The 24,451-nt window shown below is 43.2% G+C and overlaps 1 protein-coding gene across 1 annotated transcript in view; it reads left to right on the forward strand.

Annotated features, from left to right (window-relative positions):
- The first annotated feature begins 2,638 nt into the window (after window positions 1–2,638).
- Specc1l (sperm antigen with calponin homology and coiled-coil domains 1 like) overlaps window positions 2,639–24,451 on the forward strand; it is a 158,159-nt gene continuing 136,346 nt past the window's right edge. The window contains exon 1 of the mRNA XM_042666204.1: window positions 2,639–2,783. The gene's annotated coding sequence lies outside the window, so the exon portion shown is untranslated. The remainder of the gene's footprint in view (window positions 2,784–24,451) is intronic.

The raw sequence follows: 24,451 nt of genomic DNA on the forward strand, positions 1-24,451 counted from the left end.
AGACACAACGGAATATAATCTGTATTTCTAGCAGGCTGTGTAGTGACCTCCAAAGATATTACATCCTAATTCCTGAAATTTGTAAATGTTGCCTTATTTGGAAAGAAAATGTCTTGGCAGATGTGATAAATTGAGGACCTTGTGATGGCAGATGATTCTAGGTGAGCTCTAAATGCTATCATACGTGTATTTATCAGAATCAAGGGGAGTGGAGCATAGTGGTGCACACCTGTAATCCCAATACTTCAGAGACTAAGAAAAAAAGAATTGTAATTTAAGGCCAGCTTGGGCTAAATAGTTAAGACCCAGACTCAAAAAAAAAAAAGACAGGAAAAAAATACATATACACACAAACATACATATACAAACAAACAATCTGATGTAGGGTTTTGTGAAGACAGGAGCAAAAATTGGAGTGAAGTGGCTACAAAGAAAGGAATTTACAAGGAATGCAGGTCGATGCCAGTGTTAGATGAGGCAATGAGTAGAATCTCCCATAAAACCTGCTGAGGAGGCCCTGAGTTGTGGACTCAGCCCCTTGAGTAACTAGGATTACAGACAATGAACCCCTGGCATCTGGTATTCTGGTTAAGACACTAAGGCTATGATTGATTTATTACAACAGCTCTAGGAGACAAATGCAATACTATAGGTTTCCATTTAATGTTAAAAATCAGGGCCTGCAGCAGGATAGGGGTATAGGGAAATTGAAATTGCTGAGTAACTGGTGATTGAACTCAGGACCATGTTCTTTTTTTTTTTTTTTTCTCTGTTATGGGGCTTGAATTCTGGGCTTGGGCACTGTCCTTTAGCACGTCAGCTCAAGGCAAATGCTCTACCACTTGAGCCACAACACCATTTCCAGTTTTCTGGTGGTTTATTGGAGATAAGAGTCTCATGGACTTTCCTGCCTGGGCTGGCTTTGAACTGCAATCCTCAGATCTCAGCCTCCTGAATAGCTAGGATTACAGGTGAGAGCCACTAGTGCCTAGCCAAAAAATTATATATTTAAATAGCTGTCACAGCTTGACAGGAAGTGAAATGATGTCAAGTGGTTGGGATAATATTATTCTGGATACGACATTCACTAGCTGAGTGGTCTTTCTTTCTTTCTTTTCTTTTCTTTTTTTTTTTTGGGTCTGGTCGTGGTGCCTGAACTCTGGGCCTGGGCGCTGTCCCTCTCTCAGCTCTTCAGCTCAAGGCTAGCGCTCTACCACTTGAGCTTCCGGGTTTTTTCTTTTTGTTTATGTGGTGCTGAGGAATTGAACCCAGGGCCTCAGGCATGAAAGGCAAGCGCTCTACCACTGAGCCAACTTCCCAGCCCTGGTCTTTCTTTCTTTCCTTCCTCCCTTCCTCCCTCCCTCCCTCCCCCCCTTCCTTCCTTCCTTCCTTCCTTTCCTTCTTTTTTTTTTGCCAGTCCTGGGGCTTGAACTCTGGGCCTGGGTGCTGTGCTTGAGCTTCTATTGCCACAGTACCACTTCTGGCTCTTTTTGAGTAGTTTATTGGAGATAAGAATTTCATGAACTGTCCTGCCTAGCCTGGCTTCAAACCTCAATCCTTTGATCTCAGCCCCCTTGAGTAGCTAGGAGTCAGCAGCCACTGGCTCCTGGTCTGAGTGGTCTTTAGAAAGTGAAATAATTTCTTTGAACCTCAAATTTTCAAAGTATGAAGATCAAAATGATGTAGCATATGTTGAGTGGTTTTTGAATTAGAAATTCCAGTATGGATGGAGAATTAATGCCCAGGTGCACTCACTAGACATCTTCAGGGTGCTGGCATTGGGCTACAGCCTCTGCATGTGCTCATTCCACTTGATCACTACAATTTATAAGTACAGAATAGTGGGATGCAAGGATTGCTAATAAGATTTCAACCCAGGCTGTGGCTGTGAGTGCCATGATCTTTGTCCTTAGTCCTAATGTAGACCGAGTGTTAAAGCATTATGGCTATGCTATTTTGTTTTGTTTTTGTATACTGCAGGTTGAACTCAGAGCCTACGTGGTGTCCTTTAGCCTTTTTTCCCCTTTTTTTCTCAGGGCTGGCGCTGCTATACCACTTGGGTCACAATTCCACTTTTGGCTTTTTGATGGTTAACTGGAGATGAGTCTCACATGCTTTTAGCTGTGTCCTAAGATTTCAGCCTCTTGAATAGCTAGGATTACAGGTGTGAGCCATCATCACCCAGCTGGCTTTTTGGTTAAAAAAAAAAAAAAGGAAGAAAAAGAGCCTGTTTATTGGATACCTGTTTATATTAAGTGCAATAATCAGTTGCATGTATAGGGATTGGGTTGAAATGGTTGCTGCTTTCTGAATTCATTCATTAGAAATACACTCAGAGATACATAGGAAAAAATGAAATAAAAAACTGTTAGGGAATTTTGAAAAGATTTTTTCCAATAAAGATTTAACTTAACAAGGACATAGACAGTCTATCTACTGTCAGAACTTGTAAATACAAGAGGCAATCACAAGTACCTACAAAAGGCGCTTGTAGTTTGGCGCCTGCGCAGTCCCGTAAAGAGGAGTGGGCGGGGCGGTGGACGCCTGCGCAGTGGCAGGACGTGGACGGGACCAATACGGCGCCTGCGTAGGGGGCGGTGGCGCCTGAGAGGGGCGGGGAAGAGGGCGGAGTCCAGAAGGAGGCAGGGCGGGCCTGGCAAGCGGCGCCGCGGGGTTGGCTGCTACCCTGAGGCTGGACTCAACGGATCTGGGCTGCGCCACCGGGCGAGCTTGCCGCCCGGCCCCTACTCTAAGCCAGCGTGAGAGCGAGGCGGTGCCGCGCGGTAAGAACCAGGCCGGGTCCCTTCAACCTGCGCCGGCGGGTCGTTTTATCTCCTCCGCGTCGCCCCCGCAGCCAGGCCCGGGAGGCCCCGCAGACCCTAGCGGGCCCCGCGCCTGCGCCGTCCCCCTAATAGGGCCCCGCCGAGGCCGTCCCGCGCTTGCGCCGTCTCGTTCCCCGGCTCCGGGGCCGGTCGGCAGCGTGCCGGGCTGGACCCCCCTCGCGTCCTGGCGGGTGTTGGGGCCCACCGGTCTCGAGTACCCGATCTCCCCGCTGAGAGGTTGAAGTGCAACCCTGGGTCTTTTCTTTCCTTGGGCCCAGGGAGAGATTGGGGCCATCACCCCGGCCCCTAGTACCTTGTCCCGGGCGGGGACAGCGTTGCTCTGGGGTCCCGAAGACCCGGCCGGTGTACCGGGGCTGAGAGCGGCGGACCCAGCCTGCCGCGGCCGCTCCTTCTGCTGGGGCCATGCCCCTCTCCGTTGGGGCCGGGGCGGCCCGAAGCAGGAGGTGTCTTTTAATTCTTGAGACCTGGAGAATTGCATCAGATTGAACATGAATAATCCAGGGTATTGCTGAAGAAATCTTGTCTTTCCAGGAACCTGCTTTTTAGCTGAATGGTTATAGTTCTTTCTTTGGCACTTGCCCTGGAGATAAATAGGAAAGAAATCCGTTTCCAGATCGGTTTAGTCTGTTGACAGATAAAACAATTGCCTTTATATATCCTGGGCTGGAAACCTGGAATTGTTGATGCCCTTGATAATTCCTCTTAAAGTAAGGAGGGGCCTGGAAGAATTCCAGTAAATTCACTGGCCCAATTGACTACAGATTTTGTTGTGCAGACAATCAGGCTATTGATAATGTTTTAGTTGAGACTGATTCTAGAACCTTTAATGTTGGAAGAAGCAGGGATTTTTCGTGTTTTTTTTTTTTTTTTCTTTCACTAAACTTGGGAGGTGAAGCAGGAGGATCTTGAGTTGGAGTTTACCTGGATACAAAGCAAGACCACCTCTCAAAAAAATTGCAAAAAGGTTATCCTGGCACCCCCAATTGTAAAGTCTAACCAGATTTGGGGGTCTGTCATTTTCCTGCCTGGCTGACTTCGAACTTTGATTCTTAGACCTTTAAGAGTAGCTAGTATTACAAGTGTGAGCCACCGCAGCCTGGCTAGATTGATCTTTAAACAAAGAAAAATGGAAAAAAATGGTGTGCTGAACATGTACACATTTTGTCACTATTCCCTAAATACAGTATAACACTATCTACATAGCATTTTCATTGTATTTAGGTAGTAAAAGAAATCTAGGCGGGGTGCCAGTGGCTCTGGTCTGTAATCCTAGCTACTCAGGAGGCTGAGATCTGAGGATCGTGGTTCAAAGCCAGCCGGGGCAGGAAAGTCTGTGAGACTCTTATCTCCAATAAAGCGGTCAGAAAACCGGAAGTGGCATTGTGGCTCAAGTGGTAGAGCGCTCGCCTTGAGTTGAAGAGCTGAGGGATAATGTCCAAGCCCAGAGTTCAAGCCCCACAACCGACCAAAAAAAAAAAATCTAGAGATGTTTTAAAGTACTGGAATATCTATTTTCATAGCTTATATGCAGTATGTTATGCAACATACAGTCAAATATTTCACTATTTTATCTAAGAGACTTGATATCCATAGATTTTATTTATCAGTGTAGACTCTGGATCCAATCCTCTTTAGCTGTAATTTTCCTTAATTAAAACAAGGTAGGGTTGGGGATGTAGCTTAATGGCAGAGTGCTTACCCAGCATGTGTGAGCCCCTTGGTTCAATCCTCAGCACCAAAATACATACCAAGCTGGGTTTTGGTATCTCATGCCTAAAATCAATCCTATCTACTTAAGAGGCTCAGATGTAAGGATCACAGTTCAAAGCCAGCCTGGACAGGAAAGCCCATGAGACTCTTATCTACAGTTATCCACCAGAAAACTGGAAGTTGCTCTACGGCTCAAAGTGGAAGAGTGCTAACCTTGAGCAAAAGGAGCTCAGGGACATGCCCAGTCTCCCTGACCTTCCCCCCCCCCCCCCCCCCCCCCCCCCAGTTAAAGCCCCATGTCTGACATAAAATAAATAACTAACTAAATGAAACAGCCATGGTAGAGCAGTAGCCTTGAATACAAAAGCTCAGGGACAGTGCTAAGCTCTTGAGGTCAAGTCCCAGTTCCAACACACACACACACACACGCACACACACACACACACACACACACACACACGTCTCCAAAGGCTAGTAGCCTTGAATACAAAAGCTCAGGTGCTAAGCTCTTGAGGTCAAGTCCCAGTTCCAACACACACACACACACACACACACACACGCACGCACACACACACACACACGCACACGCACACACACGCAACACGGACAGTGCTAAGCTCTTGAGGTCAAGTCCCAGTACACACACACAAACACACACACACACACACACACACACACACACACACACACACGTCTCCAAAGGCTAACACCAAGTGCCGGTGGAGCTACTCAGGAGTCACTGAATCTGGGTTTGAAATCAGCTCACACAGAAAAAGTTCTGTCAGATTCCATCTTTAATTGACCAGTAAAATGCTGGAGGCATGAGCAAGCCAGCCTGAGAGCAAAGGGTCATAAGTTCAAACCACATTAACAGCGCGCGCACGCGCACACACACAAATCAGTATAGAAAAAGTATGTAGTGAAAATGTATTGATCTGAAAAATTTTTCCCCTTTTTTGTCGGTCATGGGGCTTGAACTCTGGGCCCAGGAGCTGTCTCTCAGTTCTTCAGCTCAAGGTCAACGTTCTTCCAGTTGAGCACAGTGCCACTTTCTGGTTTTCTGGTGATTAATTGGAGATAGAGTCTCAGGGCTATGTACGTATGATCATATTAGATGATGTTAGGTGAAATGGACCCCAAGATAGGGACACAAGGGCTTTTTTTTTCTTTCTTGCCATTGTTTTTAATGTATTTAAAATGCACTATGTGATTTTTTTGTTTCTCTTGTATGTTCTCCCATGGTATAACTCCTGTTTTCGCTGTATTTGATGTTGGTGCCCTGCATTCTGTATATACAGTTTTCTAATTTGGGGAGGGGAAGGGAAATAACAAAATGCTAAAATAAGGATACAGGTTGACCCATTGTAACAATGAGATGTATGAGACACTGTTGAAAATGAACTTTACAACTTGGGGGGGGGGGAGTTGGGGAGTTGGGGAGGTGGGGAGGGAAGGGATGGAAAGGAGGTGGTAACAATGCTCCATAGGAAATGTACTCATTAGCTTACTCATGTAACTGCAACCCCTCTGTACAGTATTTTTACAATGAAAAACATATTAAAAAAAAAAAAAAAAGAGTCTCAGGGACTTTCCTGCTCAGGCTGGCTTTGAACAGTGATCCTCAGCCTCCTGAGTAGCTAGGATTACAGGTGTGAGCCATCGGCGCCCCGCTAAAATTTTTCTATAAAGAAAAAACTGATTCAGCCTGGAGCTGGTGGCTCACGCCTATAGTTCTAGCTACTGAGGAGGCTGAGACCCGAGGATCACTGTTCAAAGCCAGCCCAGACAGGAAACTGCGTGAGACTCTTATCTCCCATAAACCACTAGAAAACCGGAAGTGACGCTGTGGCTTAAGCGGTAGAGCGCTCATCTAGAGCTGAAGAGCTGAGGGACAGCCCCAGGCCCTGAGTTCAAGTCCCACAACTGACAAAAAAAAAAAAAAAAGAAATAACTGATTCAGTAATTTGTTATCCATAAAATCTTTTTCCCTTTGATTTAGTTAGTGGGCACAAAGCAATCTTTTTCCATTTGCCAGTATGGGGACTTATACTCAAGACCTCAAACTTGCTTGCTTGCCCAGCTAGCCTTCCACAAAGCAGTGTTAAGGCATCACAATTTTAGATACCAGCTGCATGCTTTGTAATGGTTGCCTATGTATAACCCAGGTATGCTGGAATTGCCTTGTGTTCATTTTTCAGTAAAAAAGTGGTAACTGTATCAGAGAAAAATCACTGTGTACCTTGATAACAGTCCAAATAGCTTGAGTGTCAGGTACAGAAGGTTGGTGGGTAGAGAATAATTACAGTAGTTGTAGTTAAGGTGAAAGTTTGTTTTCAGAATTCCTATTTCAGACTTGAACTTTTAGTAACCGGTGTGTTATTTGGGTATGGTTACCTTTCAAGCAGAAGGTTCTCTTAATAGCTGACTTGAAACAGTATATTTGATCACATGACTCAGGTGCTAGTATCGTGTAGGTTCAAAATTACTATTGGGGCGGGTTTTCTTAATATATAAGCCTTACTGTATAATCACTACATATTGAAGTCACATGGCTAACTTGAAAGTATTTTGCAAACAGTATGTCTTCAGTAGAAGAATGGTGACAAATTCTTTTGGTTTTATGGCTTTGGACAAGTCACCTTTATTTTTTGGCCCTTCATTTCCTTGTTTAGAGGACAAAGGAGCCTCAGGTGGCTTTTTTTTTTTTTTTAAAACATTTAAAGGGTCCTTTTCTATATAATGTAGAAGGTGAATTGGGTCTTTTCTCTCGTTAGTAATGGGACTTGCACTTGCTGCTCTACCACTTGAGCCACACTTCAAACTCAACCTGGGGCTTCTCACCAGTTCCATAACACTGTAGTCCCTCCTAAAAGATGGGATTTGGGCAAGCTACATTATGAAGTAAGTAAGAATGAATCTCATATACTTGGGGGATCAAGCCTTTCAAATGGAGAGTTAAATGGGTCTTAATGTAATAAAAAAACAAAAGACAGGCTTTAGAGTTGTTGTTTTTTTGTTGGTTTTTTTTTTTTTTTTTTTTTTGGTCCGGTTGTGGGGCCTGAACTGAACTTGGGGCCTGGGTGCTGTCCCTCAGCTCTTCAGCTCAAGGTTAGCACTCTACCACTTGAGCCACAGCGCCACTTCCGGCTTTTTTCTTTTTGCTTATGTGGTGCTGAAGAATCGAACTCAGGGCCTCAGGCATGCAAGGCAAGCACTCTACCACTGAGCCACCTTCCCAGGCCCTCTTTTTTATTTTTAAACTGAGGCTTGACCTCTGGGCCTCAGGCTCTCTTTCAGCATTTTCCTCTCCCTCAGCTTTTTTTCCCCATAACTTAGGCTCATATCATTTGAGATACGCTTCCACTGTTTGTTGATTAATTGGAGATTTTTCAGATTTATCTGCCCAGGTTGCCTTTGAACTGTGATTCTCAGATCTTAGCCTGAGGGGTAGCTAGGATTTATAGGAACAAGCCACTGACATCCTGGTTACACTCCATTTTTTATTGGTTGAAATGGAATTTTGCACACTTTTGCCTGGGCTTTCTTTGAACCTCAGTTCTCCCAATTTCAAACTCCTCAGTAACTAGGATTATAAGCATGAGCCACTTGCACTAGACTGAGTAAAGACCATTTAGCGAAGTTTTCCTGGAGCTTTTACCACATCTTTGTTATAGTTTTCTTGCTGGCTAAATCTAGAGGTTTTCTTATACTTATGCATTCCAATAAGTCTTGTACACTTTAATTTCTCCCACCGTGTTAACATAAGTAAGGCCTCTTTTAGTTTGGTATTTGGACTGCTCCTTCATTGACCTTTGTCCTAAACTCACATCTTTCCTTCACTTCTGTTGAGATACTTCATTGAGGTGGGAACCAGTATTGAAATCCGATTTCAGTTCCTTGAAATCACTTTGTCTCCCTCTGCTGGCATGTTTTGTTTTTTGGCCAGTCCTGGGGCTTGAACTCAGGGCATGGGCATTGTCCCTGAACTTCTTTTGCTCAAGGCTAGCACTCTACCACTTTCCACAGTGCTACTTCTGGCTTTTTCTGTTCATATGGTACTGAGGAATCCACGGCTTCATGCATGTTAGGCAAGCACTCTACCACTAAATCACATTCCCAGGACTGGCTTCTTTTTAATTCAGCTACTGTTAAAACTCAGCAGCTGTTTTTACCTTGCCTATAAGGATTCTCTAGTCCAGTAGATTTGTTGAGCACCCTGTACATCTAGCATTTGGTATACTGTTTTGTCTACTACTTTTATTGGATGGTGACATGGTGGCAGCGTATAACTGTGGCTTGATGGGAAGTTGTTAAATCTGCTGGGTGTTAGTGCAGTGTTTAGGAGCTCATTGTCATAGAGGAAGAGCACTCCTTAGTCCCTCCCCTCAGGGAACTTCTCATTCCACTTACTCTTACCCATGTGCCTGCTAGGAGACAATTCTTAGTAGATTACCCCTGCTTTCAAAGTTCATTTGATTATCTAATTTAAATTTGTATGTTCTCAAGGAGGAGAACACGTCTCCAATGTTTGTTTTATCATCCAGAAACCAAGTCACTTTCATCTTTTTTCCCCCTGCTCTGGGGACAATGTGCATTTGGTACAGATTGCTTCCCTTTGCCTCTTGTACACCTTATATTTTTCTCCTCTAAGTTTGATGTGTTTGGATAGTAGAGGTTTAAGAGATTAAGATTTTGGCTATTATGTATGCATGTACCTAGGGAAAATTAAGAAGGTAAAAATACTATTCTTTGAAAAGATCCATTATTATACTCTTTTTTTCCTGAATAACTGAAGTAACACAAAAGAAAAAAAAGGCTATGGTTAAACTTAGGAGTCAGTGCCTTCTTGCTCACAAGATTATTAAGATGTGTCAAGGAATACTTATTAAAAATAAAGCTGTCCCATTCTTCTTCCCTCTTTCTATGCAAAATTTCCCTTCTTCAATGGGTGAGATTTTGGGAAAAATTTAAACAGTGGATTTATTTTTCCTGTGATAGGCGATTAAGCTCAGGGTATTATGTTTGCCAATTAAGTATATACTTTACCACTTGAAAATTTCTTGTTTTCTTCACTTAACACTCTTTTCATTAAATTGTCACTTTTAATTTCCTGAATTAAATGGCTTTATAGTAGCATTGCATAGTACCATTCATTATGCTCAACAGATTTGCCATGTATTGCTCTAGGTACCAGGATAACATCAAAAGTCATTACATTCTTAGATTTTTTTTTTTTTTACCTTGTTTTTTTTTGACATTTAAAATTTTTTTGAGATAAAGGGTGTTACCTGTAGCCCAGGCTGGCTTCAAATCCTCCGGGCTTAAGTGATCTTTCTGTATCAGCCTCCCCAATAGCTGGTGGAATAGAGGACTGTACCACTGCACCTGCTTGGTAGAGTTTTCTTTGTAAAGGCAGGGCTGGGAATGGTGGTGAGAAGTGGAACTGTATAGTATAGAATTCTGTTAGAGCATTTGAGCCTTTGCTAGCTGTCTGTGCAGTGTACGTGAATATTGGAGACAATTACTTCAGTTACTGTAGTCAGTATGATTAGTGTTAATGACCTTGCAGATAAAAATGGAAACACTTGGGCTGGGAAGGTGGCTCAGTGGTAGAGTGCTTGCGTCTTGCATGCATGAAACCCTGGGTTCAATTCCTCAGCACTACATAAGCAGAAAAAGCTGGAAGTGGTGCTGTGGCTCCAGTGGTAGAATGCTAACCTTGAGCTGAAGAGTTGAGGAACCATGCCCAGGCCAGAGTTCAGGCCCCACAACAAAAAAAAAAAAAAAAAAAAGAAAAAGAAAAAAAGGAAACACTTTCATAAAATAAAAAACCCCAATAAACTGTAAATGTGTAGTATTTAGAGAGAGAAACTGGTGAGCTTGAAAACTAAGGCTTTGATAACAAAGTTTGAACATTCCTAAATCTAATTTAGGTGATAAATAATAGTGATTTTTATATTGCTTGACTGATTATTGAGATTATACCTCTAAGAAAACCTACCTTAAAAATATTAGAGGAAGATGATAAGAAATGTACTCATTATCTTGCCCATGTAATTGTAACTCCTCAGTATAGTATTTTCACAATAAAAAAAAATTAGAGGAAGAAAAGTTCTCTCTGAAATGGTAGTCTTATATTGATATAATTCCTTCTCTTTTGGTATTGGATAAAATAAAGTTAAAATAAACAGTAAAAAAAAATTGTTAAGAGTCTAGATCCTGTATCCCCAAGATCTAAAGTTTGAGGCTCTCCAGGGCCACATGGAAGACTATGTCTCAAAAAAAATGAAAAAGAAATTAGAAGTTAGAGGCATGGGTCAAGTGGGACAGTGCTTGCCTGGATGAGGCCCTGAGTACAATCCCTCATGTGTCTCTCTATCTCCTTACCTAGGCAGGCACTAAGTGTATATATGCAGATATGCTTTTCTTTTGGTGGTGGTGGTGGGGGGGAAGGGGTAGTGGTGGCGGCTTGAACTCAGTGCCTGGACACTGTCCTTGAGCTTCTTTGTTGAAGGCTAAGGTTCACCACTTGAGCCACAGCTCCACTTTTGGCTTTTGGTGGATTATTGGAGATAAGAGTCTCACAGACTTTCCTGCCCTGGCTGTTCCGCACTGTGACCTTCAGATCTCAAGCCTCCTGGGTAGCTAGAATTTAGGAGCTACCAGAGCCCAGCCCTTTCTGTATTAACACCTATTTACTCATCTTTCCCCTTGTCCATCGTGTATGAGCCTGAGTGGTTTGTGTTCCTAAACTATTTATGAAACTAATTCACAAAATTTGTGAAGTATATTGAGGTCCTGATGGCCCACACCTCTAATGTCAGCCACTTAGGAGGTTGAAATCTGAGGATTGTGGTTCAAAGCCAGCCCAAGCAGGAAAGTCCGTGAGACTCTTATCTCCAATTAACCACCCAAAAGCTGAAAGTGGAGCTGTGGCTCAACTGGTAGAGTGCTCACCTTGAGCTGAAGGCTCAGGGACAGAGCCTGGGCCCAGAGTTCAAGCCCCATGACTGACCAAAAAAAAAATTTGTGAAGTATATTTTGGTAATAGAACAGAATCTAGTGTGCATCTGTAATACCATGTTGGAAAACAGGTATTCATTTTGTGTAAATCCCTCATTGAATTTCTATTTCAACAAATAGTACAATTACATTTTCCTTATACAAAATGAGAAAACAGAATATAGAGCTAACTAGTGACTGAGCTTGGATTTGAGCCCAGGTTTTCATTTAGATACCTTATATTCTTTTCACTGTTAGGCGCTGCCTTTCAAGCTAAAATGTGGTTATATGGCTGAAGGAAACAATACTATTTATCCTGGAGATCAGAAGACTTGGGTTCTCTTGAACTGAAACTTTTGAAGGGTTTTCATATGGGAAAAGGAGTGAGTTTATTTTGTGTTGCTTTGGGAGGTAGTCTGGTAAATCATAGTTACAATTACATTGAGCTCCCTATCCAGGAATTGGAGAGCTGTCCTTCAGTTAGCCCCTGGTAGCAAAGGCTGTGGAGTTGGTAGTGTGGATGGCAGATGAAACTTGATCCTGCTCTGTTTCACCAGAATCTTCTCACCTCTTTGGCATTTCTTTCTTTTTCTTTTTTCTTTCCCCTTACGTTCTTTCTGGTCTTAGCTTTATGCCTTCTTTCCCTTAAGCATTGAGAGACATTTTTTTTTTTTTTACTACATTAAATTGTTTCTTGATTATTTAATATAATTAGTCATTTTCTCATACTTGGAATGTCCTAATTTATTCCATTAAAATAATGTCACTGAAAGGTATGAATATAGAATTTATAATTTTTTTCCAACATTAACCTCCTATGGGAATTTTTTTTCCCAAAAATGAGATAAAAATTGGAGTGTAGCTTAGTAGAGGAGCACATGGTTAGCATATGCAAAATCCTAGGTTAGAGCAGCACCCCAAATACCAAACTAAAAGAGGCCTTACTTATGTTAACACGGTGGGAGAAATTAAAGTGTAAAAGACTTATTAGAAATGCATTAGTGTAAGAAAACCTCTAGATTTAGCCAGCAAGAAAACTACAACAAAGATGTGGTAAAAGGTCCAGAAAAACATTGCTATATGGTCTGTACTCAGTTTAGTACAAGTGGCTCATGCTTATAATCCTAGTTACTGAGGAGTTTGAAATTGGGAGAATGAGGTTCAAAGACAGCCCAGGCAAAAGTGTGCAAAATTCCATTTCAACCAATAAAAAATGGAGTGTAACCAGGATGGCAGTGGCTTGTTCCTATAAATCCTAGCTACCCCTCAGGCTAAGATCTGAGAATCACAGTTCAAAGACAACCTGGGCAGATAAATCTGAAAATCTCCAATTAATCAACAAACAGTGGAAGCGAGTCTCAAATGATAAGAGCCTAAGTTATGGGGAAAAAAGCTGAGGGAGAGGAAAATGCTGAAAGAGAGCCTGAGGCCCAGAGGTCAAGCCTCAGTTTAAAAATAAAAAAGAGGGCCTGGGAAGGTGGCTCAGTGGTAGAGCGCTTGCCTTGCATGCCTGAGGCCCTGGGTTCCATTCCTCAGCACCACATAAGCAAAAAGAAAAAAGCCGGAAGTGGCGCTGTGGCTCAAGTGGTAGAGTGCTAGCCTTGAGCTGAAGAGCTGAGGGACAGTGCCCAGGCCCAGAGTTCAGGCCCCCCGACCGGACCCCCACCCCCCCCCCCAAAAAAAAAAAAAGTGAGCAGTGCTGGGGGTTAAGCCCAGGACTTGGCCCATGAGCGCTTGCCTTGCATGCCTGAGGCCCTGGGTTCCATTCCTCAGCACCACATAAGCAAAAAGAAAAAAGCCGGAAGTGGCGCTGTGGCTCAAGTGGTAGAGCGCTAGCCTTGAGCTGAAGAGCTGAGGGACAGTGCCCAGGCCCAGAGTTCAGGCCCCCCCGACCGGACCCCCACCCCACCCCCCCCCCAAAAAAAAAAAAGTGAGCAGTGCTGGGGGTTAAGCCCAGGACTTGGCCCATGCTGGGCAAGCACTCTACCACTGAGTTCTAGCCTCAGCTTTTTATGCTAGCACTGGGGTCTTGAACTTGGGCCTTGTGTTCTCTCTCACTCATGGCTGGTACTCTGCCACTTGATCTAGATCTCTAGTCCAGTTGTTTTGCTGGTTATTTTGTAGATGATGAATTTTCTGCCCGACATGCTTTGAACTGAGATTCTTAGATCTCAGCCTTCGTAGTTGTTAGGATTATAGGCATGAGTTACTGGTACTAGGCTCCTCCCACCCCATTTTTTTTTTTTTGTCGGTCTTGGGGCTTGAACTCTGGGCCTGGGCGCTGTCCCTCAGCTCTTCAGCTCAAGGCGAGCGCTCTACCACTTGAACTACAGCGCCACTTCCGGTTTTCTGGTGGTTTTTATTGGAGATAGGAGTCTCACGGTCTCTCCTGCCCGGGCTGGCTTTGAACCGCGATCCTCAGATCTCAGCCTCCTGAGTAGCTAGGATTACAGGCGTGAGCCACCAGCGCCCGGCTTCCCACCCCATTTTTAATATGGTGCTTTTAAAAGTGAATAATGGAAGGCTGGGAATGTGGCTCAGCGGTAGAATGCTTGCCTAGCATGCTTGAAGCCCTGGATTCAATTCCTCAGTGCCACATAAATAGAAAAAGCTAGAAGTGGTGCTGTGGCTCAAGTGATAGAATGCTAGACTTGAATAAAAGACGCTCAGGACAGTGCCCAGGCCTTAAGTTCAAGCCCCAGGAATGGCAAAAAAGAAAAAGAAAAGAAAAAAAAAGGCAATGGTGGAGCTGGGCACTGGTAGTTTATGCCTGTAATCCTAGATACTCAGAAGGCTGAGATCGGAGGATTGTGTTTGAAGCCAGCCTGGGCAGGAAAGTCCATGAGACGCTTATCTCCAATTAACTACCCAAAAGCTGAAAATGGGGTTGTGGCTCAAATGGTAGAGCAAAAGTCTTGAGCAGGAAACTAAAAAAGAATAACAAAATCCTGAAGGACAGCACCTAAGGATGGGCACCCAAAAAAAAAAAAAAAAAAGAAAAGTAAATGGTAGGCCGAGGGAGGGAATGGATCAAGTTGGAGAGTGCTTGAAGGGCCTAAGTTTAAACTCCAGTACCACCAAAAACAAAACAACACCAAGGGTAAATGGAAGCTTGGCACTGGTGGCTCATGTTTGTAATACTAGCTACTCAGGCGGCCAGGAAAGTCTGAGACACTCTTACCTCCAATAAACTACCAAAAAGCCAGAGTGGAACTATAGTTGAAGCCCCAGGGCCGACAGACCAAAACAAAAAGGTAAAAGGAGTTATGTATTTGGAGAGCTGAACCATTGTGAATATTTAGCATTCCAACTAAATAAGAATAGCACAAGAGCTTTATATTTCAGTTGATGTCTATTAATTGGCAGCCCTTCTTGTTCTACAAACTCTTGGTGAGTGTGGAGGCCAGGACCAGCTACTTTTAAAGGCAAGCTTATTTGATGTAGGGACATCTCTGAGTATTAGCTGCCTTTGAAAATGTCTCTTACTAACTTTCACTCAATAGTCCTATTCTGGTCTTCTGGAACTTTCCAAAATTGAAAACAGCTTTTTGAATGTTGTCTTTGTGTTGTACTCCAAGCTTTCTGGACTGGAGGCAAGCTGTTTTGTTAGAGTCTCTGCTTGTAGTCTTATTTTAGAATTGTGAACAGTACACCTCTGGTCCTCTGAGGAGCCTCGTTTGACTGGGACCCCTGTCAGCCTTGATCTACAAGAGTAATTCAAGTGACTTATCTCAGGCCTGTATTAGTACTCTTGGAGCAGCACTGGCATGCTGGAGGCACTGAATTTATGATCAGTTTACACTCCCATGTGGCCTCCTGGAGACAGGTCTTAGAATCCACAATCTTGGGCTGGGAAGGTGGCTCAGTGGTAGAGCGCTTGCCTTGCATGCATGAGGCCCTGGGTTCGATTCCTCAGCACCACATAAGCAAAAAGATAAAAGCCGGAAGTGGCACTGTGGCTCAAGTGGGAGAGTGCTAGCCTTGAGCTGAAGAGCTGAGGGACAGCGCTCAGGCCCAGAGCTCAGGCCCCATGACCAGACCCAAAAAAAAAAAAAAATAAAAATAAAAAAGAATCCACAATCTTCTTGGGAACTCCTGGATCATAAGATCAAATCCTGACTTTTGGTAGCATCTGCATACTTCAAAAAATTGGTTCATTTCTTAGCTGCCATTTTAGATTGGAGATGAAAACATTGGGTATCCTCCAAAGTTGAGAGTTTCTTACCTGTGACTTCAGTTACAGAGATGGAGAAGGTTTTTTTTTTTGGTTGGTTGTGAGGCTTAAACTCTGGGCCTGGGTGCTGTCCTCAGCTCTTCAGTTCAAGGCAAGTGCTCTACCACTTGAGCCACAGTTCCACTTCTGGTTTTCTGGTGGTTTATTGGAGATCAGAGTCTCACAGACTTTTCCTGCCCTGGCTGTTTTCAAACTGTAATCTTCAGATCTCAGCCTCCTTAGTAGATAGGATTACAGGTATGAGCCACCACCAGTGCCTGGTTGATTTTTTTTCCTTCTTTTTTCTTTCTTTCTTTTTTTTTGGGGGGGGGGGTCCGGTTGTGGGGCCTGAACTCTGGGCCTGGGCACTGTCCCTCAGCTCTTCAGCTCAAGGCTAGTGCTCTACCACTTCAGCCACAACGCCACTTCCGGCTTTTTTTTTTTTTTTTGCTTATGTGGTGCTGGGAAATCGAACCTAGGGCCTCAGGTATACAAGGCAAGCACTCTACCACTGAGCCACCTTCCCAGCCCTCCCTCCCTCCCTCCCTCCCTCCCTCCCTCCCTCCCTCCCTCCCTCCCTCCCTCCTTCTCTTTCTTTCTTTCCTTCCTTCCTTCCTTCCTTCCTTCCTTCCTTCCTTCCTTCCTTCCTTCCTTCTCTTTCTTTCTTTCTTTCTTTCTTTCTTTCTTTCTTTCTTTCTTTCTTTCTTTCTTTCTTTCTTTCTTTCTTTCTTTCTTTCATGTCTTTGTCAGTTTTTGATATCAGTAATGCTAACTTGCTAACTTCATATAATGGGCTAAGAAATAAGTCTTTTCAGTTTTCTGAAAGAAAGCTATGATCTGGATGTGTTCTCCTTATGCCAGGATGGGGGGGTGGGGGGGAAGGGAGGGCTCATGCCTATAATTCTAGCTACTCAGGAAGCAAAGATCTGCAGTTTGAAGCCAGCCTGGGTAGGAAAGTCTATGAGACTCTCCAGTTTACCCCTCCTCCCTCAAACCAACAACAACAACAACAAAACAAAACCAGAAGTGGAACTGTGGCTCAAATATTGAACACAGAAGCTCAGGGACAGTGCTGAGGCGCTTAGTTCAAGCCCCAAGACCTGCAAAACAACAACAACAACAACAACAACAACGCCTCATAAACTTAATCCTGATGCCACAGTGTTGCAAGGTGGGTCTTCTGAGTGGTGTTGGGCATTCACTTGCTCTCTGATTTTGTCTTCACCTTTCGTCAAGAGGTGACACAAAAAAGGCCTTTGCCAGGTGTGTCCCCTCAGTCTTGTTTTTGTTAGCCTCCCGAAGTATGTACTGAATAAATTTTTGTTGTTTATGCCTTAACTAACTATACGCTGTTAGAGCAGCGTAAAACAAAGTAAAACAGAAAATTGGTTCCAAGAGGAGGGAGGCTGTTGCCATGTACAAGTATCTGAAAATGTGTGAGCCGCTTTGAAAGTGGTTAATGGGTAGAGACTGGAGACAACCAGAGACAGCCAGTAGTGGCGCTGCGGCTCAAAGTGGTAGAGCGCTCGCCTTGAGCAAAAGAGCTCTGGGACAGGGCCCAGGCCCTGGGTTCAAGCCCTGTGACTAACCAAAAAAAAAAAAATGCATATGGACAGAAAGAACCAAGTTCTGCTAGTGGAGAGTGGGAGAAAGACCCTGAAGACATTTCAGAGACTTTGGGACAAGTAGGTTCAGTAGGTTCTTGAGGCCAAAACCTTCAGCATTTGCTGAAACTTAATTTGCTGGAACCTCAGAATTTGCTATCTTGTATTGCCTCTAGATTGTACTTTCCAAATCCCAGTTGCAGTGTCCCTCAGCTGCCCAAGTGTGTCTAGGTTCCTGTTTTGGAGGGTGCAAGTTATGAGCCTTGACCATGCCCATGTCATATTGACTCTGCAGAGGATGTGCTGAAGGCAAGAGCTGTGGGACCACACCAGCCTTCTTCTGTATTTAAAAGATGTACTGGACGGCATGGAGGAGACTCAGGCAGAAACCTGGGGCAGGTCAGAGCCAAGACAGAGCCAAACTAGTGTCATGTTCATTGTGAATATGGGATCAAGGCTGCCACAGACTCCAGCAGTATAGAACTACCAGTATGCAACTTGACTGTAAAATCAGCAGGCCTAAGGTTCCAGGTCCAGTCCCATCCCAAGGTTAGGAGGCAAGGAGTCAAGGAAAATTATTGTGGACTTTCCAGGAACCATCTATACCCCTTTTTTCTTACCTAGTTTTCTCTTACAGAATAAGACAGTTGGGGCTGGGAAGGTGGCTCAGTGGTAGAGTGCTTGCCTTGAATGTATGAGGCCCTGGGTTTGATTCCTCAGCACCACATAAGCAGAAAAAGCTGGAAGTGGCGCTATGGCTCAAGTGGTAGAGTGCTAGCCTTGATCTGAAGAGCTGAGGTACAGTGCCCAGGCCCAGAGTTCAAGTCCTATGACCAAAAAAAAAGAATAGACTGTCTTATGTTTGTCCCATCATTGCTTTTGTTTTTGAGATAGGCCTTACTATGTTGCCTAGTCTGGTCTTGAACTCCAGATACTCCTGTTTCAGCCTCTCAGACTCAGAGGTCATAGGCTTTCACCACAAAGTCTGACACCATCCTTGCATTTTTTTTTTCTAAGTAGATTGCTTGTTTGTTTGTTTTTGCCAGTCTTGGTGCTTGAACTCAGGGCCTGAGCACTGTCCCTGAGCTCCTTTTGCTCAACACTAGCACTCTACTACTTGAGCCACAGCGCCCCTTCCAAATTCTTTTTTCTGTTTATGTGGTACTGAGAAATGGAACTCATTCTACCCATTCTGGGTAGCACCAAGCCATTCCCAGCCCCAGATTGCTTGTTTTGATGTTGCACAGCTGAGGGGAAATTATGTTAGGATGAATCATGCCGAGACTCTTACCCATATCTGTTTTGGATGAGACTTTGGAATTGGTATGGAAATACTTTGGACTTTGAGGCTAGTAAGATGAAATGAATGGATTTATGTCAAAGGACATAAATTTGAGGGGCCAGAGGCTAGATACTATATAGCTTAATCTGGCCCCCTCAAAACAGTGCCCAGGAAATTTAATCCCTAGTGTCACAGTGTTGGAAGATGGAGGCCTAATGGGAGATGTTGGGTCAGGAAGGGTCCAGCATCATGAATAGATCACTGGCAACCATAGAGGAGTTTGAGATTGTGAGTTCGACCTCTTTTTTTCTGATTCTTGTCCTTTCACCTTTTAGGAACATGTGCTAAATAAACTTCCTCTTTTTTTTTTTGCCAGTCCTGGGGCTTGAACTCAGGGCCTAGGCACTGTCCTCGAGCTTCTTTTGCTCAAGGCTAGCACTCTACCACTGGAGCCACAGCACCACTTTGGGCTTTTCTATTTATGTGGTACTGAGGAATAGAACCAAGGTCTTTATGCATGCTAGGCCCGCACTCTACCATTCAGCCACATTCTCAGCCCCCTCAAATAAACTTCTATTATGAATTATATTCTGTTAAAGTAGCCCAAAATGGACAGAAACAGTTTGTAGGAAATTTATTTTATTCTGTTTGGTAGAATTTCTAGTAAATCTGGCTCTGGAATTTTCTTTTCTTTTCTTTTTTTTCTTGTGGGTTGTGGGCCCTGAACTCTGGGCCTGGGGGCTGTCCCTCAGCTCTTCAGCTCAAGGCTAGCGCTCTACCACTTGAGCCACAGTGCCACCTCTGGCTTTTTCTGCTTATGTGGTACTGAGGAATTGAACCCAGGGCCTCATGCATGCAAGACAAGCACTCTACCACTGAGCCACCTTCCCAGCTCCCTGGAATTTTCTTTGTGAGGAAGTTTGGTGGTTGTTTTTGTTTTTTTGTCAGTCCTAAGGCTTGGATTTAGTACCTCACATTGCCACTTGGCTTTTTTCACTCAAAGTTGGTACTCTATAATTGAAGACACAGGTTTGCTTTTGGCTTTTTTGTAGTTAGTTGGAGATGAGTGCCATGGGCATTTCCTGACCAGGCTGGCTTCAATCCTTGATTTTCATATCTCAGTAGCTAGGATTACAGAAATGAGCCATCAATGCCTGACTAGTTTTGTTTTGTTTGAAACAGGGTCTTGTTCTGTAGCTTAGGCTGGCCAAAAAGGTATGCTCCTCCCCCATTAACCCTTTAAGTGCCAGGATTTTAGGTTGGGATTACAGTGTGTACAACTATACCAGTCCACTGTGGGCTATTTCCCCCTTGATCTTAATTGGCATTATTTTGCAATCTAGACTTGGACAAAGGTTTGTTCTACAAAATGGGTAAAGTTGCCATTTTAGGAGGTTAACTGTAAATTCAAATTTTTCTTAAGTATTAGGCTATTCAGGTTATCTGTGTGTGTGTGTGTGTGTGTGTGTGTGTGTGTGTGTGTGTGTTTTCCTGGCGATTGAACCCAGAGTGCCACTTGAGCCATACCGCCAACACTGAGGTTATCTCTCTTTTTTATTTTGTTGTTCATGGTACTTGAACTCAGGGCCTGGGCACTGTTCCTGAGCTTTTATATTCAAGGCTAGCTCTACTACTTATAGTCACACTTCACTTTTATTTTTATTTTTTGTGATTGATTGTCTAAAAGAGTCACTTGGAAGTGGCGCTGTGGCTCAAGTGGTAGAGCGCTAGCTTTGAGCTGAAGAGCTGAGGGACAGTGCCCACGCCCAGAGTTCAAGCCCCACTCCTGACCAAAAAAAAAAAGACTCTCACAGACTTTCCTGCCTGGGCTGGCTTTGAACCTTGATCCTCAGATCTCAGTCTCCTGAGTAGCTAGGCTTATAGACATGAGCTAACCAGCACTTGGATGAGGTTATCTCTTTTTGTGTGTGCTTTTGTAGTCTATTTTAAGAAATCTGATTATTTCATTTAACTTTTTGACTTTGATATGCATTTGTTCAGGATAGTCATTTCTTACCCTTTAATAAGAGATAGAATCCATAGTGTTTAGCTCTCATATCCAATGCTGGCACCTCCTCTCCATCCTCTTCCTCCTCTTCCTCTTACCCCTCCTTCCTCTTCCTCCTCGTTCCCCCATCATTTATTTATTTCTCCTCCTCCTCCTCCTCCTTTTCCTCCTCTACTTTCCTCTTTTTCTCTTTTCTGGCATGGGTAGCAATTTATCAATGTTACTAATTTTAAAGAAACTTTTTTGTTTCATTGATCTCCATTTTTCCCTTTTCTCATTCATTGGTGAGTCTTGCTTATCATATTACTTCTTTTGCTTGTTTTGAGTTTTATTGTTTTTCTTTTTTCTTATTTTTTAGAGTAGAAGCTGAGGTATTGCTTTGATCCTTGTTTTTCTGATGTGTTAAAGTTCTCCCATGTACTATGTTTGTACTATCACGAATTTTGATACGTCATATTTTAGTTTTCATTCAGTTTATAATTCTTAATTTCCCTTCCCCACTTTCCTTTTTGGACATAGGATTCTTGCTATGTTCTGTAGACTGATCTTTAAAGGGGCTCAAGCCATCTTTCTGCAGCCTCCCCAGTAGCTATACCACTGGACCTAGCTATTATCCATTTGATTTCATCTTTTACTGAGACTATTTATGTATATGTTAGTTTCTATGTATATGAGAGTTATTTGGACATGCTTCCATTACTTTCTAATTAAATTATAAGGAATCTTTTTTTTTTTTTTGTGGTTCATGGAGCTTGAACTCTAGTCCTGGGCATTGTCCCTCAGCTCTTCATCCTCAGCTCAAGGCTAGCACTCTACCATTTGAGCCATAGTGCCACTTCCAGTTTTCTGGTTTATTGGAGATAAGAGTCTCACAGACTTTCTGGCCCAGGCTGGCTTTGAATCTTGATCCTCAGATCTCAGCCTACTGAGTAGCTAGGGTTACAGGCTTGAGCCACCAGCACCCAGCTAAGGAATCTTTTTAAAGAAAGCACAACCACAAAGCCATTATGTGTGATCAAAGTCCAGTGACAGCATTGAGTCAGGGTGAGGGAGTAGACCAGAAGAGAAAGGGATAGACAATATAGATGCCAGGGTAGTCAAAGTGAAGAAAAGCTAAGTTTAGATCCTGGTTGAGGAAGGTAGAGGGTGGAGAGCAAGGGAAGATTGTATTGTATTAGACCAGAGTTGGCATCAAAGCCTTAGAGGTAAAGGTGCTACTTGGAATGGAATGCTTGAAGTGGCCTGAAAGAAATCTCTAAGCTTCATTGTGTAAGTTAGGGAGTAGAAGAATTATGTTTCTGCTAGTATCATGAAGAAATAGAAAGAGGTAGTAAGAAATAAGATCAGGATAATGAAATTTTCCTTGCTGTAATTAGGAAGGAAAAGAAATTATAGCACCATGTGCTGAGCTTTTCCTTGTTATTCATACATTGTTCTTGTAGCATCTGGTTCTTGCAGCAGCCTATGTAATAGTTCCTTTTTTCATGGGTAATTTTTTTCCCTTCTTGGTTTAAATCTAAGATCTCACACTTACTAGGCAGGTCCCACTTGAGCCATACCACTAACCCTCCCTCCTTGTTTTTTGCTTTTTAGTTATTTTTTCACATAAGGTCTTAGGTTTTTGCCAAGGTTTGGCTTCTGACCTGAATCCTTCTACCTGTGTCCTCCCAGGGAGCTGGGATTGTAAGAATATATCATCATGCCTGGATGGCTAACTTTATGCCTGGACTGGTCTTACATGTAGTTAATTTATTGTATTTATATTTCTCCCCTCCTCCCCTCCCAATTTTTTTTTTTTTTTTTTTTTTTTTGGTCGGTCGTGGGGCTTGAACTCTGGGCCTGGGCGCTGTCCCTCAGCTCTTCAGCTCAAGGCGAGTGCTCTACCACTTGAGCTACAGCGCCACTTCCGGTTTTGTGGTGGTTTATTGGAGATAGAAGTCTCATGGTCTCTCCTGCCCAGGCTGGCTTTGAACCGCGATCCTCAGATCTCAGCTTCCTGAGTAGCTAGGATTACAGGCGTGAGCCACCAGCGCCCGGCTTCCCTCCCAATTTTTTTAACATGCTCTATTTTCTTAATATTGTATTGGTTATTTTGAAACTGATAAATAATTGAGCTGTATTTCTTGAACTTGCAGTAAAGACACACAACAAGATTTAACTTGAATTGGTGAAAGCAAAATCTGTAACTGAGTTATGTTTCAGAATTTTAGGAAGGAAGTATGGACTGTGACGCTTTGAACTTGGAAGTACTTTCTCATTTTCCTTCTTATATCCTCATTTTGCTACTAAGAAGTGAATCTGAACTTGAGTTATGGGATATCTCATGATAGGCTGTGAATTGTGTAGTAGGTGATGAACTGACCTATTTTGTCTTTGATGTGCATGTACTTTTCATCAGTGATTGGATTCTTCACATCAAAGCTTTGATTTTGTCTGTTTTTCAAGTGTTTGTTAAAGTGTCCATATGGTTTTTGAGGTACTTGCCCTGTTTGCCGTAGATACAGGGCCTGTGCTTTCTAGGAGAAACCTGTGGGAGAAATTTACATACAGTGTTGCTTGAGAGTCTGTTGGTAAGTGCTATAAGAGTTAAACACACATGTTGGGAACCAGGTGTGATTGCTAGTTTGTGAGTCATAGGTCCTTTCATATGTACTTCATGGGGGAATGAGGGTGGAATGGGATGTAAGGGGTAAGAGCATGCGCGTGCATATGTGTATGTCTGTGTGTGTATGTACTTGTGCCTGTACTAGGGCTTATACTCATGATCTTATTTATACTCATACGTGGCTAGTACTCTACCACTTGAATCACATCTCCATTTCTGACTTTCTGCTGGTTAGTTTCAGATAAGAATCTTAGATTTGTCTGTCCAGGCTGGCTTTGAACTACTTTCACAGTCAATATCATCAATAACTCTCTCACTTTCCAAGTTATGACAGCCAAGAATTTCTATAGACAAAGTGCAATGTCAGTGTCCCCTATGGTGCAAAATTGCTCCGTGTCCTCTTGAATACATTGCTTTATATTTGTAGAAACAAGGTTAAACAACTGCATAGAAGTATTTTTTTTTTTTTTCAGGCAGAAAAAGAGTTATTGGTGGGAGAGCAAACTGTGGGCCTGCAAGAGATGGAGACATGTGGAGAGAGAGGGGAAGGAAGAAGAGAAAAAGAGAGAGAACAGAAATATTTTTTTGTGTGTGCTGGTATTGGGTTTTAAATTTAGGGCATCATACTGTCATTTGTTTTTTTCACTCAAGGCTGGCACCCTACCTTTACTTTTGGCTTTAGTTTTTTATTTATAAAGATGATATACAGAGGAGTTACAGTTACATAAATCAGGTAAAGAGTATATTTCTGGGTTGGGAAGGTGGCTTACTGGTAGAGTGCTTGCCTTGCATGCCTGAGGCCCTGGGTTCGATTCTTCAGCACCACATAAGCAAAAAGAAAAAAGCCGGAAGTGGCGCTGTGGTTCAAGTGGTAGAGCGCTAGCCTTGAGCTTTGAAGAGCTGAGGGACAGCGCCCAGGCCCAGAGTTCAGGCCCCACGACCGGACCCTCCCCCCCCCCCCAAAAAAAAAAAAAAAAGAGTACATTTCTTTTTAGCAATGTCATCCCTTCCTCATGCTCTCTCAGATTTCCCCACCCACAAGTTGTATAGTTCATTTTCAATATATTTCTAGTGAGTACCACTGCTGTATTTGTTCACCCTTTGTCCCTCCATTTCTGCCCTCCTTCCTGAAGATAGAAAAATGAACAAAACAACAACAAGGAAAAAAAACCTTGTTTTCATTT

This window comes from Dipodomys spectabilis, unplaced genomic scaffold (assembly GCF_019054845.1).
Source record: "Dipodomys spectabilis isolate Male_0828 unplaced genomic scaffold, ASM1905484v1 ptg000363l, whole genome shotgun sequence".
Classification (NCBI taxonomy): domain Eukaryota; kingdom Metazoa; phylum Chordata; class Mammalia; order Rodentia; family Heteromyidae; genus Dipodomys; species Dipodomys spectabilis.